Source organism: Aptenodytes patagonicus, chromosome 4, assembly GCF_965638725.1.
Source record: "Aptenodytes patagonicus chromosome 4, bAptPat1.pri.cur, whole genome shotgun sequence".
Lineage (NCBI taxonomy): Eukaryota > Metazoa > Chordata > Aves > Sphenisciformes > Spheniscidae > Aptenodytes > Aptenodytes patagonicus.
In genome coordinates this window covers 80,323,305-80,339,344 of record NC_134952.1, presented here as the reverse complement: position 1 = coordinate 80,339,344, position 16,040 = coordinate 80,323,305, and the positions used below count along the sequence as shown (strand labels likewise).

The window sequence follows — 16,040 nt, the reverse complement described above, 5'->3', positions numbered from 1 at the left end:
CTAGTGCTGTCCAATAGAGGGCAATGGTACACAAACCATATAAGCTAATATACTATATGCTCTCCCTGACAAGGCCTCTATTTCAATAGAGGAGATATGGTACAGTTAAAGGAGATCAGTCTGGACACCAGACACCAAACAATGTAATTATCAGCTAGCCCACATATATATTGCAGCAGAAGCGGAACTCAAATGCCATAAAACATTACAGTTTGAGCTAAATAAGACAATATAGGAGGTATTCATACAGCACTATTTAATGACTACCATATAGATACTAGCTAATTATTCCTGACCTCAACACCATGGGGTGGATAGATGTCATTATCTCATTTTACAAATGGAAGAAAATATGACAATGAAAGAACACGTGAATTGCCCAAGGCTGCTGAGACAATGGTAACAATGGCCTACAACGCAGGCATTCCTGGCTCTTATTTTCACCTATAATCCACTAACTATTTATAATAGTAGTACGTACTTAACAACCAGCACAATTACATTCTTACAGCTCAGAAAAGAAATAGCAAGGAAGCTCCAAATCCTTTGAAGAAACAATCTAGTAATTCAAGAGACTGATCAAGTTATGGCCCAGTCTGCCAGACAAAATTCACCAATCCTATCACAGAGAATGTAAGGCTTTGGAGTTGTTTACTGATAGTAACCATAGCAGAGTGAATAGGGATTAACCTCAAAGGGCAGTAGAAGGATTAGTTAAAAAAATCAGAAGAAATAAAAGGGGAGTCTGCATTTGTCTTATCATAATGGAAGCACCTGTCCTCTCCCACGTCACCATTCTAGTCTCACTTAAAGTCTATAATAAAGCAAACAAAACCCATCCAAATTAACAGAATCTTTGAGTTTCCCCATGAGCCACTGCCAAATCACCACTGGCAATGTCTTCAGTCTTAAATAATTAAGACTCAGACGGTCTTGATGATGTCTGTTACTAAGGAGCCCATGTTTTTTTGTATCTGTCCTAACAGTAATGTAAAATATACACTCAGCTGCTACCAAGGTGCTCAACTGTGCCACTAAAGGAAAAAGAATAGCACAGCCATATTCAAAGGCACCAAATGAAGGCATGTTTATGTCAGGAGTCTCTTCCATTAACCTGGGGAGAACGTGACATACATGAAAAAGTATGTCACTGTAGATGGTGTAAGAGTTTCTTTCGTGACTCCTTGAAAACTGCTTTAATAAGAAGTTGCATGATTAATTTAAAAATGAGTGAGTAAAACTTGTCAAACTTGCCACTTCTTTCTCAACAAAGCGGAGTTAACAGTTAACCTCTGCTTCTGAACAGCTGGCATAATAATAAACGTAGATAAAATCAGTTTGCTGGCAGAGTATTTTTATAAACAGAAAGCTTAAAGAAAAAATCTGTTCTAATGAATTAGCAATGCTAAATCCTGGAAACAGAAATCTTCTGGAAAAAAGAGACAGAAAGTACATGAATGGAAAACAATACACCCATTGCTAATGAATCTTCCTTAGAAGCAAAGTAGCAAGGAACAGCCTTAGGATAACTAACAAATGTATAGTAAGTTTATGCGAATACATGTCCACAAACTCCAGCCACTGCAGACACAATATAAGATATCAGCCATTTCCGTTCAAGATACTAAGAGTAAGTGGCACAACATAGACTGGAGAAAGAGAAGGAAGTTGGCATAATTAAAATGCATTATATGGACTGTCAAAAATCATGCAGACTTTGGTGTTTCCAGCTTCCTTGCCATGCATGCCCAAGTTATCTTCCACTTTCAAGTAGGATAATGACGTTATTATATAGCTGTTTATTTTAATTTCACTTCTAACAGTAAATACAATACAGGGAAAAAAGCAAAAAGATTGTATCTGTCCTCCCTCAGATATTGCTCATCCATGCCTCTTCTTTCCTATGGCTACAGATCATGGCTATTTGTTCCAAACCAAATATCATAACATCAAGATAAATATTTCCTTAGGAAAAAAACTTTCAGCCTTTGTATTTATGTGTGTACTCTCTCTATTATACATATTTTTTTTTCCTAGTGAAATGACATTGAAGAATAGCATCTGTCAGAGTTCAGATGAAAGGGAGTCCACACTTCTGAGGAAATAAACTTTATACTCCTAGTTCTCCATTCAAAAAGCCCGAAGTCCTGCACCAATTACTTTTATTCTTGCAGTATATTTTTTGAGGGGGATGGAACTATAAAGACAACTTGAAGTTCCAGACCTTTGCATTCAATAGTGTCTTGTTCCTTTTAGTTCTGTTCACTATCCTAAGCAAAAGAGGAATTTGGAAAAGTAAATAATCTGCAAATGCTGGCAGTTTCTATTTGATTTGACAGATAAGCTTTATCTGAATTAAGGCATATAAGTGTTGGTACAGCAAGTGTTATTCCACTGGGCGCAATGCCCACATTCAGTGTAGCTAAAGTAATGGAGAAATTACTCAGTAAAGTAAAAAACACATGTACAATTCCATGATGCATTCCCATATAGTGTAAGGAGTTTTAATTCCACATCTGTAGGATATCAAGACTGAGAATGGAAAATATCTATGGCATGGTTGGACTCTTGTAAAGTGGAAAATATGAGATGGTAGGAGTTTTGTTTTCTGTTAATCATCTAACAAGCCCATTAGTCGTGGACTGTTTCTAAACTAAGTGAATCTGTGAAGAAAGAAATAAGAGCAACAACATTAAGAGGGACTAAAGTATGTTTCAAGAGTGAAATGTTCCTTCTATTTTAAAATATTTTTTCTTGCAGCCATTTATGCAAAGATGGAACTATGCATCAAAATTTGGTCTTTGATTCTCCATGTTTAAGAGTTACGTACTTGAATTCACTATTATTTGGACGCAGTAAATTAGTTTTTATAAAAAAAATTAAAGGGGCAGACTCATCATGGTGTAATCTGGATATAGTGATCCAGCAAGTATTACTTCCAATGCTGTTGCTCATACTTGGTAAAGAATAGTATCCAACCTATTGTACACCTGCCAAAAATACTGTAAAACACGTACTTACTATGGCAATCTGCTCCCTGGCGGATCTTTTGTGCATGACTCTAATAACAGCTAAAGGAAAAAATGGAAGAAATGCCAAGAATGAATCACAAACTTAGAAATTATCCCCCAAAACAACTGCACAGTAGTATAGTAGATGTGCTCTACACAAGGAAATCTACTGCAATATTTTGCACTCCACAGGGGTCAAATTGAAACATGTATTTGGGGGGTATAATATAGTAACACTTCTTCAGCTGGGTGTGTTACAGTTCTAAAGTTTATACTTGCTTAAGCTAATGATACAGTATTCAATTTCATGTAATGAGGTTAGGTACTGACAAGCAGAGCCTTTTAAAGTTGTTTGGGAACAATGTTAAAACTTTTGAAAGATAAGGTCGTGACACATCTTGATGACACAGCAACAAAGAAATTACACTTCTAATTCAGTACTTCTACGCTAACTTTACAAAAGGAACACCTGCTCAACTACAGGCTTTCTACATTTCAGCCATGAAGTATTCCAATTAACTTAGAAGTTAATGGGATCACCAGGAAATATGCAAACACTGGAAATGTCACAAAGTAGAACAGCAACATCATCAGTACCATTTAGTGAAAATTAACTAAAGATGGTTGCTAATGATTTGCACCACTAACTGAGTGCAGAAATTGGTTCCCTACATGTGAGAGAGGAAAAAAAAAGCCCAACTATGAAATTTGATCGATTTTTTTCTTTTTTATGGTGACAACAATAGTGTTGAATCTTTCTCAAGTTGGGCTTTAGTTTCTGAAAGAAGAATCTCCATTTTCACATGGAGACTGCTGTGGTAGTGGGCAAAGGCATATCTTTTTCCTCAGCAAAATTAACTGTGACAAGACAGAAACTCTTCAGCTGCTTTGATACTGAAAACACCAAATGGAAAACAAGTTCAGCCAGACTATAACTTCAAAAATAGGGTCTACATCTCATTTCTGATTCTGGAGAAAACACAAAACCAAGAGACCCTACTTCTTCTCTGCTAATACTGAGTCTGCCTATGCAAAAACACCTTGGGAAGAACCTCCACAAATGCCAGAGGTAGAGCTTTAGAAGTGTCACCTTACTAGCAAATAGTCATACTGCTACTTTATTAAACAAATAGTCTCTGAAAGCTTTTAAGACGCATCCAGGTGTCCCTGCTTCACAAGCCTGGATGTTAACTGACACTTAATACCAATAATGTCAGCAACTATTGCATGGTTGCAACAGGAACGTCACTTGCTTTGGTCATATGATTGTCAGCTGAAGGTGACCAGAAAGTTTATTTAGATGACTTCTTAATTTCTGCTACCTCCACTACGTAAGGATTTCATTTCTCACCACAAAATTGAAGAGGCCAGCAGAAAAGCTTGATTCTTAAGTACTTCATTGTCTGAATGAAATTAACCTCTTTTGCCTTAAAACTTCTGGTCTTTTTTGTATTGTATATTTATTTTCCAAAATATAACATGTGCTCTTCTACAAGACCGATGTAAATTCATCTCTCTTCAGAGGCCAAATAAGAAACTAATTTTCCATGTACAACTAATCCTGAATTCCGTTCTTACATATACTTTAAAATAAAATTCAATCTGTTCTGAGGGTGAATTTTCCTCAGAACTCTTCACTGGAGAAAACTGACCTCTAGGTATAGGATCTGTTCCCTGAGGATCATCTGCAACCAGCCTTTAACTTGTTATCTCAGTCTTCCCAAATAATGTCCTGAATAAAAAGAAATACACAGTTACTGAAAAATGTTGGTCCAAGTTTGTAGTTTTGTAACCAGTAATCTCTGTTTCAAAAGTCCTTTTGCCCAGTATCACATTGTGAAGTCTAAAAATAACCTAGCCTCTATATTTACAGTGTTGGATACGTTAAGTCACTAAATCCATGTTCAAAGCATGTAAATAAAAATGACTTGCTTTTCAGAAGCGCTGAGATCCGAAAACAGTAAAATGCATAAATGCCCATCATGTCTTAAAATCAGCCCACTGTTTTGTAGCCTGAATATGGTGCTGCATATGTAATTTTAGACATCTAGATTTTAAACGCTTTCTAAAAACAGTCTCAATAAAGTCAGTGACAACCTTAAACAGGAATTTAGAGGCCTGCTGGTTTTTCCCAGTTGTATAGGTGCTTTCTAGAAAGTACTGCTTTTCCAGCCAAAGTGTTTTCAGATGTAGATATGACACAATAGGCTGTAGGATTCGATATTACATTTAAGACTCGACTGCAGGTCTCCCTGCAATGAATGCATGCAGTTTCCATTGACATTCAAAGAAGCTATGCATGTGCTAAAGGGGAAATCTTATTTGGCAAGTGACACTACCACACAGCATTGCAATCCACTGAGTACAGAGGCAAATCCTGGTTTCATACTTCTGCAGTAGCAAAGCCCCCATTAGCTGACACCTCCTTCCCTGAACCAATCATGTATATATACTTGTTTTGATTTAAATATGTTCCTGTGCAGGAAGGGCAGCAGAGGGTAATTTATTTTCACAGAAAAAGATGAGCAGCTATAATGATTAATGGGAACATAATTTTCATAACACTGGGATACTAAAAAGAGAAAGAAATGTGGGACAAGTTATGTAATGTGTACTTACTAAAATATGCTGCATGTCTCTGAAGGGAGACATGATCCTACTCTCTCTGAAGTGAACAGGAGCTTTGCCACTGAGGGAGACCTCAGCTGCTTTAAATCACAAATCGATTTCCCCTAATTTATTCTAACTTACAGTAAAATATTCTTGTGAGTATAGCATCAGGGATATGTTAAGGAAGAAGTAATAAAAACTACTACACCCAATACCAGAATATCCACTGCATGACATATTCCCACCTCAAAAAGAACAGTATCATCCCTGTGACACTTAGGCCTAAAACTCAGTGATACCAATGAGTTCAAGAGCTGCCTTGCCCAAAACGACCCAGGATAAAGCAAGGTTAACACAGTTGTCCTGTGTCAGGACTGAAGGTTCCTCCAGACTTTGAGACATTAGTCTGAATCACTTACAAATAGCAGCTGTACTCAGACAAACAAGTGTCTTGGAAAGAAACCACTGTTACCTAGGATGACACTTCTCTTGGAAATGTGCTAAAGTTTCCAGGATAGACTCACCTCAATTCAAGGGATTATAACACATGTTCACATTTTTCCTCAGGGCAGCAGGAGGATCACTTCATTTCTCCATTTTTCTTGTAAAACAGGATTAGGTGCCTGGTCATAGGCACTCATGCACATGTCTGCATCAAGAAACAGGATTTTTAGCTCAGGTCTACTAGTCACTGGGGTCACCTTTCAAACCTGTATTACAGCCTACACAGTGACTTAAGAAAGAGATGCCAAATTATCCGAGTCCTTTCTACTGCAGGCTGCAACTCGGCAAGGAGAACAGCCTCTAGAGGGGTGATGTTCTTCATCCTTCCTCTGTCATGGCAGTGTGGAAAGAGAGGCTTCAAAGCTGTGACTCCAGGGAGGGGCTGTGGGAGCACAGGCAGGCTGATACAGAGAAAGCCGTCTCTCTCAGTGACACAGCAGTTGCAGATTGTTTCACTGCTGCGTGAAGGAGGGAATTGGAGACACTATGGTTGGGGGTAACATAGCTCTTTTTTGTCCCTGAAGCCTGTAGCAAAGTTACAGTCTAAATCCCATTTAGGGGATGCAGGCAGTATTATGTGCTTGGAGAGAAGTTGCGTATCTCCAAGGAAATTGGACCGCGGTAGATGTATTGGATGCCCTATTTCCTCACAACACACAAGTTACCTCCCAGGCCAGAGGAGGCAGAACTTGAACCTACAGCTTAACCTTCTGCATCTCACAAGTCTAACCCCTGCATCATTGGCAATAACCATCAACAGTATAAAAATGTTTGTTTTACTAGCCAAGAAGGAAATCTAAGTTATGTGGCACAGCCTGAAATTCTGCGAGTAAATCTGTTAGTATTTTTTATGTCAGATACTTTCATCACAGAAAACATAACAAGCAACTCCCACAATTCAAAAAGCCCATAAACTCTACAGATCTGCTATGCTTACAACACGGTGCATCCCCTTGGTAAGATATGTAGCTGACCCCTAACAAGTACAATAGTAGAAAACGTTTAGAAAATATTCTTAGAAAGTACATTTGGAAAATATGTCAGCTATGAAATTAATTTAATGTATTTACTAAATTTATGAAATTAATTTTACCCACTTTGCCCTACTCTGCTTGGACATGTTTTAAGGGAAAATAAGGAATATCTGATGAAAAAATAACAAGAACTTCCAGTAGCTGCTACATTAGTTATCATCAATTCTTCTGGTAGAATGTTTGCCAATATAAATCACATTCATATTTAAGCTATGTACCTGTGATATGGCATACCAGGTGGTTGTGAAGCTGCAAGACTGTACTACGATCTGGTTTCCGTATTTCTAGTGCTGGGAAGAATTCAGTTAAGGATTAATCATAAAACAGATGGAAGAGACATTTTTATTAGCAAAAAAAGAACTTGTTACTTTCCTCAAGGGAAAATAGCAAAATGTTTTTCGGTTAATGGTTATAATAAAGTGGATGCTAATACACTCTAGGGCCTTGTGAAAGTAGTCATTAGAAGTTATCTTAGATTATATTCTTCGTGCAGACAAAAGAATCTGCCTGGAACATGAAGAAACCAAAAGAACAAAATTCTACTTCAGAAGATGACAACCTCTGGATACAGTTTATAATTATAGAAGAGGGCATGTTCTCTTTTCTGGGGGAATTCAATTGGCTTGAAAGAACTATATGAATAAAAAATATACCTGAGTAAGTTTACACCCCAGTAAGTTTATCAGTTGGGGGAAAGAATTGGAGCAAGTGATAAATGAAACCTGAGATTCTAAAGGAATATTGACATTGGTTGTCAAACCAGAAGTCCACTGAAGTACTACACAGAGGTCCCAGGCAAGATGATAAACTGTACAGAGCACTAAACAATGGAGGAACGAACTGAAATAATACTGAGCACCTGGTTCTAGCAAAATAGTAAATAAAAATGGAGACATCTAGATGCAAGACTACTGACAACATTTTTCTTATAATAAACTACTTTTCCTGCAACAGTTTTACACTATTTGTTTTTCTTTATTGACAGGCTGCATTGAGATGGCTTTGCAATATGGCTTGCTTCTTTTATTTGTGTCATCTCTATTCATCTGTTTATTTTAGATCTTATAGAAAACGTGCTTGCTTTATGTATTTGTTTCGGGAAAAAGTGTTTAAAATAATTGAAACACGTCAGCAATAAAACAGTTACTGTGTTAACCTTCTGTAGAGTGCTTCTTGCCGGATGGTAACAGTTACCATGAAGTATTAGTATCAGCCACAGAAATGTTTCCACAGCAGGGCTACCTATGGCCGCCAGCCAGGCTGCCTGTTTTTGAAGCAAGTCAAAACGTTGGTAACTGTTCTCTTTCTCAAGGGTGGAAAAAAAAGGAAGCACTAAAGTAAGCTTTTCCACCTTATTTGTACTGTTGGTTTTTTTTTTTTATACAAGGCTGTTTTCCTAAGAAAACACTTGGCCACCTGATTCCTTTTTTTGATTGACTATTTCCTGCCAACACAGTTCCTGTGAGTGCATGCCAGAGTCTTCCTACTTAGCCGCAACTCCATCTCAACTTCTCTGCCTCTACGCTCAGGTGATATTCTCAGGTTGGCAGTTTTTATGTTTAGTTTAAAATTATTTCAGCACGAAAAGCTATATAAGCCATACTTAATAAACACAGGCTTGATATTGCTCATGCTTGGATGTAAGAAAAATAGTTCAAATACTCTTCTTCCTGTTCAAATTTGTTTCTGGCTCTAGAAGCTTTTATTTTGGCCTGCAGACTACCTTTCTGCTGAAGTGTTCTTGAACTTGTGCTTCAACTAGGCCAGTCTTGCTTTGGAACTGTAACCCCCAAGCAATCAGTAGACCAGGCACGCATAAAACTGAACAGGTGTTTACTGGTAGAATCAGAAGTTTATTTTTCTTTAAACCACAAATTATTTTCCCTACTGATTATTCTCAGCTTTGTTTACCAGTGTTTACCGTTTTAATGCTGATTTTTAAGTGGTGGAATTTTGCTCTCTTCTTTGTTTATTTTTAAGAGTTCATACTGTCCTGATTTAAAAACAAACATATGAACTATAAACCACATATAAAGACACTTGCCCTGTTCATAACAAAAGTCTTGTTGTCTTCTCTAAGTTAATTTCAAACCACCAAATTTATAGAAGTTAGAGCAACATTTTAAGCCTGGTGACTGAGTTCAGAGTTGGTTGTTCAGAGAAGCTTTTAAAACACTTTTCAGCTAAATTTTATCAGGCACAGGTTGAGGAACCCTTAGGAGTTGCAGAACAGCTTAATCGGTGGAGCCACTTCAGAGTTAGACTGTGAAACTGGAGACAACGTTTGGCCTGAACACCTCTGTGGCTGAGTCTGCACTAGTGCTGCTGATCATGATGGCATGGCTATAAAGCGTGTGGTAGGCATGCCAGACGTTGGTCCTATTTCTACTCTCACAAACAGCAGCTGTACTCAGCTAACTTTTCTGGAGACTCTTCTGATTCTCAGTAGTTTAAGGGAGAAAAAAGCCACATGCAAAGTTTTTGTCATCTGATGGCATTTCAGTGACTGTCTCCTAACTCCTCCTGAAAAGATACTTGCATAATGAGTACCACCAGCATCACTGGGCGTAATTGCCAAGCTTGTCGCTGCCTTAACAGATAGAAAAGCATTAAATGGATATGCAGAAGGCAAGTATTTTTTCTCTGAGTCAGGACTGACAAAGAGCAGCAAAGCAGAGCCAGGACAGCAACGCTGTTAAGATTTCAGGATTTAATCTCAAGTTTCCAAGTTTTTTTTTTCCAATTTCCAGCTCCTGCATTCACAAAAATCTCAGCTTTCCATTAGTTTCTTTTCAGGAAACTGAAAAGATGCCTGAAGTGCATGTCAGACAAAAATTAGTATGTACCTTCCCCGCAATGCAGTTAAAAACACACATTATTTATAAACCATTGTCCAGACTGTGGATCTTAATTCTGAATGGTTGGATTTGTCAGTACTAAACTAGGAAAATAAGTATGAAATTAATCCGCTGATCTAATAGTATCAGTGGAGCTCATAAAAATCAGATATACATTGAGGTTTGAGTTGGATCTGCATCTTCAAATACTTTAAAAACATACTATATACTTTACCATTATGAAACATATTTTGGACTAAAATTTCCCCCTTCACCTTCAAAAACAAAACCCCCAAGATAGTCTGCCAGTTTGATGTTTGGCACTCATCAGCAAACAGAGGAAGTTCAACACTTTGGCAGAATGATAAGTTTATAATCTTTTTGCTGAACTCATTTTTCTTTTGGAATGCTTCCTTTTAAAAGCACAGTACCAACATCAAAAGCTAATGAAATAAAATTGTCAGGTATCCAAATCCTTTAGTGAAGGCATCTAAATAGATTCACTGGATATGGAGAAAGAAGTTAGAATTAAATGCAGTATCAAAAGGACTTATTTCCACACAAACATTGACCTGCCAAAGAGATATACATACCATGCAACATTTAAGAAGCGAGGCTTCTCTCTTTAGGAGCTCCTTATGCAGGCATAATACATGCTTGTGACACTAGTCAAAATGTAATGTTTTATAAGTAGTGAGAAGACTTGTATCCTTTTGATGAAAGAAAAAACCAAGCAACATGTCAGCCTCACAGTGCAGTGGACCACCCACAGAAATGAATGCGTTTTCAACTACTGATCATCAGAAAATGCACATACTAAATTAAAGCTTCCTGGCCAGCTGCTGGCTCTGATTAAGTCTTTGATAGTACAGGCCTGTGCTTGTGGCCTTAACTCTTGGGATTACATCGGACTCTCAGCTTTGTGTTTTCTTAAAATGACAGCCTTTCAACTCTCAAAGGCTGGAAATAAAGCATGAAAGTGTGAGCCAACTGTAAGTGACAAATCTTGAGAAGTCACCCCTAATCTGTTGTTCTTGTAGCCCAAACTACAACCATCCCCGTGGTACTACAGCATCCCCGGGGCTGTTGAGGCAATTGTACCATTCTCAGTGAGAAGCAGGAGCAATGTTGTGCCTCCAGGAAAAAATGAAGCTCTGCTCCATCCCCACCTCTGCACAGAAAATGTATTTCTAATATGCCTGTCCTAAATGCCAAAGAGTCCCACAGCATGAAAAAAATGCTGTTGAAGAAATGCTCCTTGCTTCTTGTACCTATTATCATGGATTACTTAACTTCAGCCAAATACAGACCACAGTCTCCCATGAGTTGTAAGTATCAAACCATGCATTTCAATGAGGGGAAGTATTATTTAACAGGTGGCAAACTAGGATGATTAAGCCAGCCTGTGAGCCTGTGAACAAGGGCAACATTTACCTGTCGTCTTCCTTTAGGTCATTTTATGTTACAGACAAGGCAGTTAAAACAGGAGGCCTTTTTTTTTGGTAGGTTGGGGGTTTTTTGCAAGCTTTCTATGTAAATTGTTACTAGATGTGATGTGGCAAATGTAAATCCTACAAAATAAACCATCCCATTTTCTTTAAAAAAACTTGAGGCTAATGAGAATACTAAATCATAGAATGTATTCCTATGGATCCCAGAAAAACAATTATAGTCTTTGGATCCTGACAGAAAGCCAACACTAATGATATTTTGAAAAGTCCATCAAATACATTATACATTATTGAATACATTGTATCAATACCTCAAATATAGTGATCTCTTGCCAGTCTGTCCAAGGTAGCTACAGAGAAACTACCAATCCAGCACATAATTGAAATGAAAATACTTCCTTTTTCAGCTGCAAAAATAATGTGGGTTTTTTTTTCCCCTAAGCAAAACTTAAAACTGGACATATTCACAAAAATGTTTTTCTTCCACACTTTTCAAAGGCAGGGAAGTATATTCCAGATAACTTTACAATTTTTTTTTTTCATTCAAACAAATTTGAATTTAGAAGTGAAAATAGGGAACCCTGTACTGCCTCTGTCAGAATGCAAGAAGTATTTCATGAAAATTTGTAACAATAATAGGACTTAGTTTCAATTGCAACACATGTGGGAAGTTTAGGTTAGCTCAACTTCAGAATTTAAGTAAAAGCAGGATTATAGGTCTATCTTCTTCAGGATTTAACTTTTACAAAGACATAACAAACCTCCCTGCTATTGTCAAGAAAAACATTCATTCAGTTAGATCATGCTAAATTTGTGAGAAACATGTCTGCAGATTTTCCTGAAGGTGAGAGAACTGACGAAGAAAATTATTCAATGCATTAGAGGCAAATATACAAGTTGGAAAGACCTGTGACAGAAAATGTGGCAAGTCTCTTTAAGATTTTGTTTTAGCCAATATATTAAAATACAGGTTTTCTTTAGCAACTCGTTGCTTGACAAATGGAACAAGCTTTTTCCTAATGCCAGCCTTTACTTACATTCATTTCTTTGTTACATACACATCATCTGACTTTAGCACAAACCAAACATGTCCTACACATACATGGAAATCTATTGTGAGGTAAATCTGGCTACAACATTTTCCGCTTGTCTGTGTTTAAAAAATTTAACAGTTTTATTGTGACTACTACTGAAATTAAGCACTGCAAAAGAAGAGAGTGGAACTTTTCTTCAGAAGGGAAACTCCTGCATCCCTTACTTTCGCAATGCTTTACTGACCTCCATCCACATCTACAAGGACCAGTTTCATTTAAAAAAGCAACTGTTGGCAGTTTACCTCTACCTAATTTATTCTTTGGCTCCAGTCAGTAACAGTAACAGTTATACCTGTAAATAGCTGTCTGAAGCTAAGATGGATACAGAATACAGAAACGTCAGTTAAGTCATTAATTGAGCAGTGACTTTGTTATTGTGTAGTAACTACAACCCCCTTTTTTACAGACAGACATATCTAAGCCCTGAACCTCTTGATTTCACTCATATTGTAAATGACACTAGACATATATTAACTTTAATACCCTGAATAGTTCATTGATTTGAATTCATGGCATAAAATTAAGCACATACGGCAGTCACAGTCACAGGATGAATTTAAGCACCTGCTAAGAACTGAGGCATTATTCAGCACTTAAATTGCCTCTAGTTTAAGTCTTGTTTGAGAGAAAACTACACTAACTCATTCTCTTCCATGTTGAAGAGAAGAGAGAAAAAGAAAAAGAAAAAAAAAAAGGACAGAACAGTAGAGAAAATGAGGGAGAAATGAGTTACAGAAGTGCACGACTGTATGTAGTTCAGGCTTTTTCCACTTGCTAGCCTGGACCTCCTTTCTGGTCAGTTATGCAATTCTGAGGAAGCAGTGTGGTGGGAAAGATCCCACAAGGTGCTGGAAAAGACAATACCAAAAGGAAAAATCTTTCTTGGTTAAACAAAAATGACCTAAAGGAAGAGGACAGGTAAATGTTGTCCTTGTTCGCAGGCTGACTTAATCATCCTAGTTTGCCACTTGCTAAATAATACTTCCCATTGAAATGCAAGGTTTGATTTTGTTGTGATGTCACATGGTACTGTAATTCTTTCACCTTCCTTAACCTTTACTCATTATTATGGACATTCTATTAGTCACATATATATATGAATGATGTTTTAGCATCTTGGCATGTTTTATGGGGCTCTGAACTTTGAGCATTATAAAAGAAAGTAGCATTCAACAGGATCAGTTCTAGTTTTGCAGCTATGACAGTTAAACATTCTTTATTCCAACTGCAATGACATATGCTTATTTCTATCTCAGTTAATGGCAAAATCTTGACACACTAGGAAGTAGTAAATTAAATTCTGGGATAGTCATTCTACAAAGTTTTTTAAAGTTCAACTGCTAAATGATAAAATTTACAGGTAAAAATATCTGTCACTAAAGTTTCAGGTTGTGTCATCTGTACGTTGCTATCACTGCTTTTTCTTTGGAATAAAATATACTTTTGAAGTTCAACAATGCAGTAAGTGACAACACATAAAATAGAAAATTGTTTCAAAATAAACAAAAGTACTAAGAACATTCTTAAAACTCTAATCAGAAGCACTTTGCTGAACTGCAGATATTGCCATAAACATTTGGTCCTGTACACAAATATCACAAATAAATAGGTCGAATTCACAAAACTTCCAAACCTCTCAATGTTTGTGTTCACATTTTTTCCTAGGGCCACCAAATGTGACATCTGAAACTCTTACGGTATTTCCATTGTTTGGATATTAAAATATTGCAAACAAAATCAGAAGCGGGTCCTGGATGTGTAAGTGAAAGCTTGTGAAAATCTTAAAACATAAACAAAACATATGTGTGTAACTGAAATCTGTGAGTACTGTCCCTTTGTGAAGGCCAAACAGGAGCTCCTGGATTTGCTAAGTGCTGGAAATAAAACTGCAAAAATAGAAGCCGATTCCAGTATCAACTCCAACAAAAAGCAAGACACTAATCTAATAGGTTAAGTGGCAGGATTGTTAAATAATGATTACTCCTATCTAGAGGGTATCTGTTTTCATGTGAATTATACAAAAATTAAGGCTGAAAGTGAAATCTAAGTCATCAAGTTCATACCCATGCTCTGAGGCAGGACCAGTATGTCTAAACCACCCTGCTTTTAAAAATTGCCAAGGACGTTCCTTCCACAACATTGCTAAGTTTTCTGGTCCAAGGCCAGCTATCCTCCAAGAAAGTTCTTCTTACTATGTTGTCCATACTTCTGATATAAAATAAGCTCATTACTTCTTATTCCAAACTTTGTGAACAAGATTGGAGTCTAGATTACAGACTCATTTTACATGTGAAGAGATTGCTATCACAACTCACCTCCTTCTTGTCTTTGCTAAGACAAACAAACTAAATTCTTTCACTCTTTCTTCACAGGTAATATTCCTTAGCATGTGTTGCCTGGACTTTATTCAGTTCTTGATATCTTTATACCTTTCTTAAAGATGATCAAAATATTCCAGCTCCTCAGTGTCAGTAAAATGAGATTATCTTCCTTTTGATATTCTGTTCACAAAGCTCAAAATATTTGCCTTTTTTTGAACTGCACTAGTGACTAATATTTATTTTGTGATTCAATATAATTCTTCTGCCATATTGTTTTTGGCAGTTATTCCTTAGTTTCTTTCCCTGCAATTGATTTTTCCTTCTTATGTGCAACTCCTTTGCATTTTATTTCTTAATTTTACTGATTTTGAATTATTTAAACAATTTTTCAGTGTAATTTTGAATAGTAATCTTACCATTCTCAAGAGCTTGCAGTCATCCAGAAGTAACAGTTGGCTGAATTGCCCATGCTGTTCCAATAGTGTAAAAGCATAATTTATCTTACTAGTGTATTTTTTATTCTATCAAATAATTAGTTAATGGAAATTGGAATAGACTAAACACGGGACTATCCCATTTGGGATGCCTCTTGGTATTTCCTCCTGGATCAAAAATTCAAGTTTAAAGGGAAGTTCCGTGTCAATCAGCTGAATGCCCACTTTATGATTTCATTTGGATGTGGTTTTACTGAATTGCATTTGACTTTTTTTTTTTCAGTTCATCAAGCTAATTTAACATTTAAATTCTTCCCTACCGATTGCTTGTAATTTTCTGAGGTTGGCATTTAATTGACATTCTCTACTTCATTACTGAAGTTATTCATGAAAATACTGAGTAGCATGAACCCTTGACAGACTCTCCTGCAATCCCACTTGACAGCTTGGTGGTGAACCACTGAGAACAATCTTAGCCTTCAGTTAAATAGGTAAGATTCAACCAAGATTTTGACCATGCTTGCTGGTACTGTCAAAAGTGGCTGATCCAAGCACAAAAACTAGAAAAGAATTACCAATGAGTAACAGCAGCAGGTAAATTCTGATAGTGAGGATTACAATAAACACCTCTCTGGGGCAGAGATGTCTAGGATCTCAGCAAAATGTTTTGCAAAGCTAAGCCTAGGAATAGAAAGCTTGAGCAAAATAATGCAATTTTTTGGTTGGACAGGCAGACTTTTAGGA

General features: G+C 36.9%; 1 long non-coding RNA gene across 1 annotated transcript in view; it reads right to left on the bottom strand.

Moving 5' to 3' along the window:
* Positions 1–6,200: 6,200 nt before the first annotated feature.
* LOC143159849 (uncharacterized) overlaps positions 6,201–16,040 on the bottom strand; it is a 47,011-nt gene continuing 37,171 nt past the window's right edge. The window contains exon 3 of the long non-coding RNA XR_012995234.1: positions 6,201–6,270. This is a non-coding gene — a long non-coding RNA (uncharacterized LOC143159849). The remainder of the gene's footprint in view (positions 6,271–16,040) is intronic.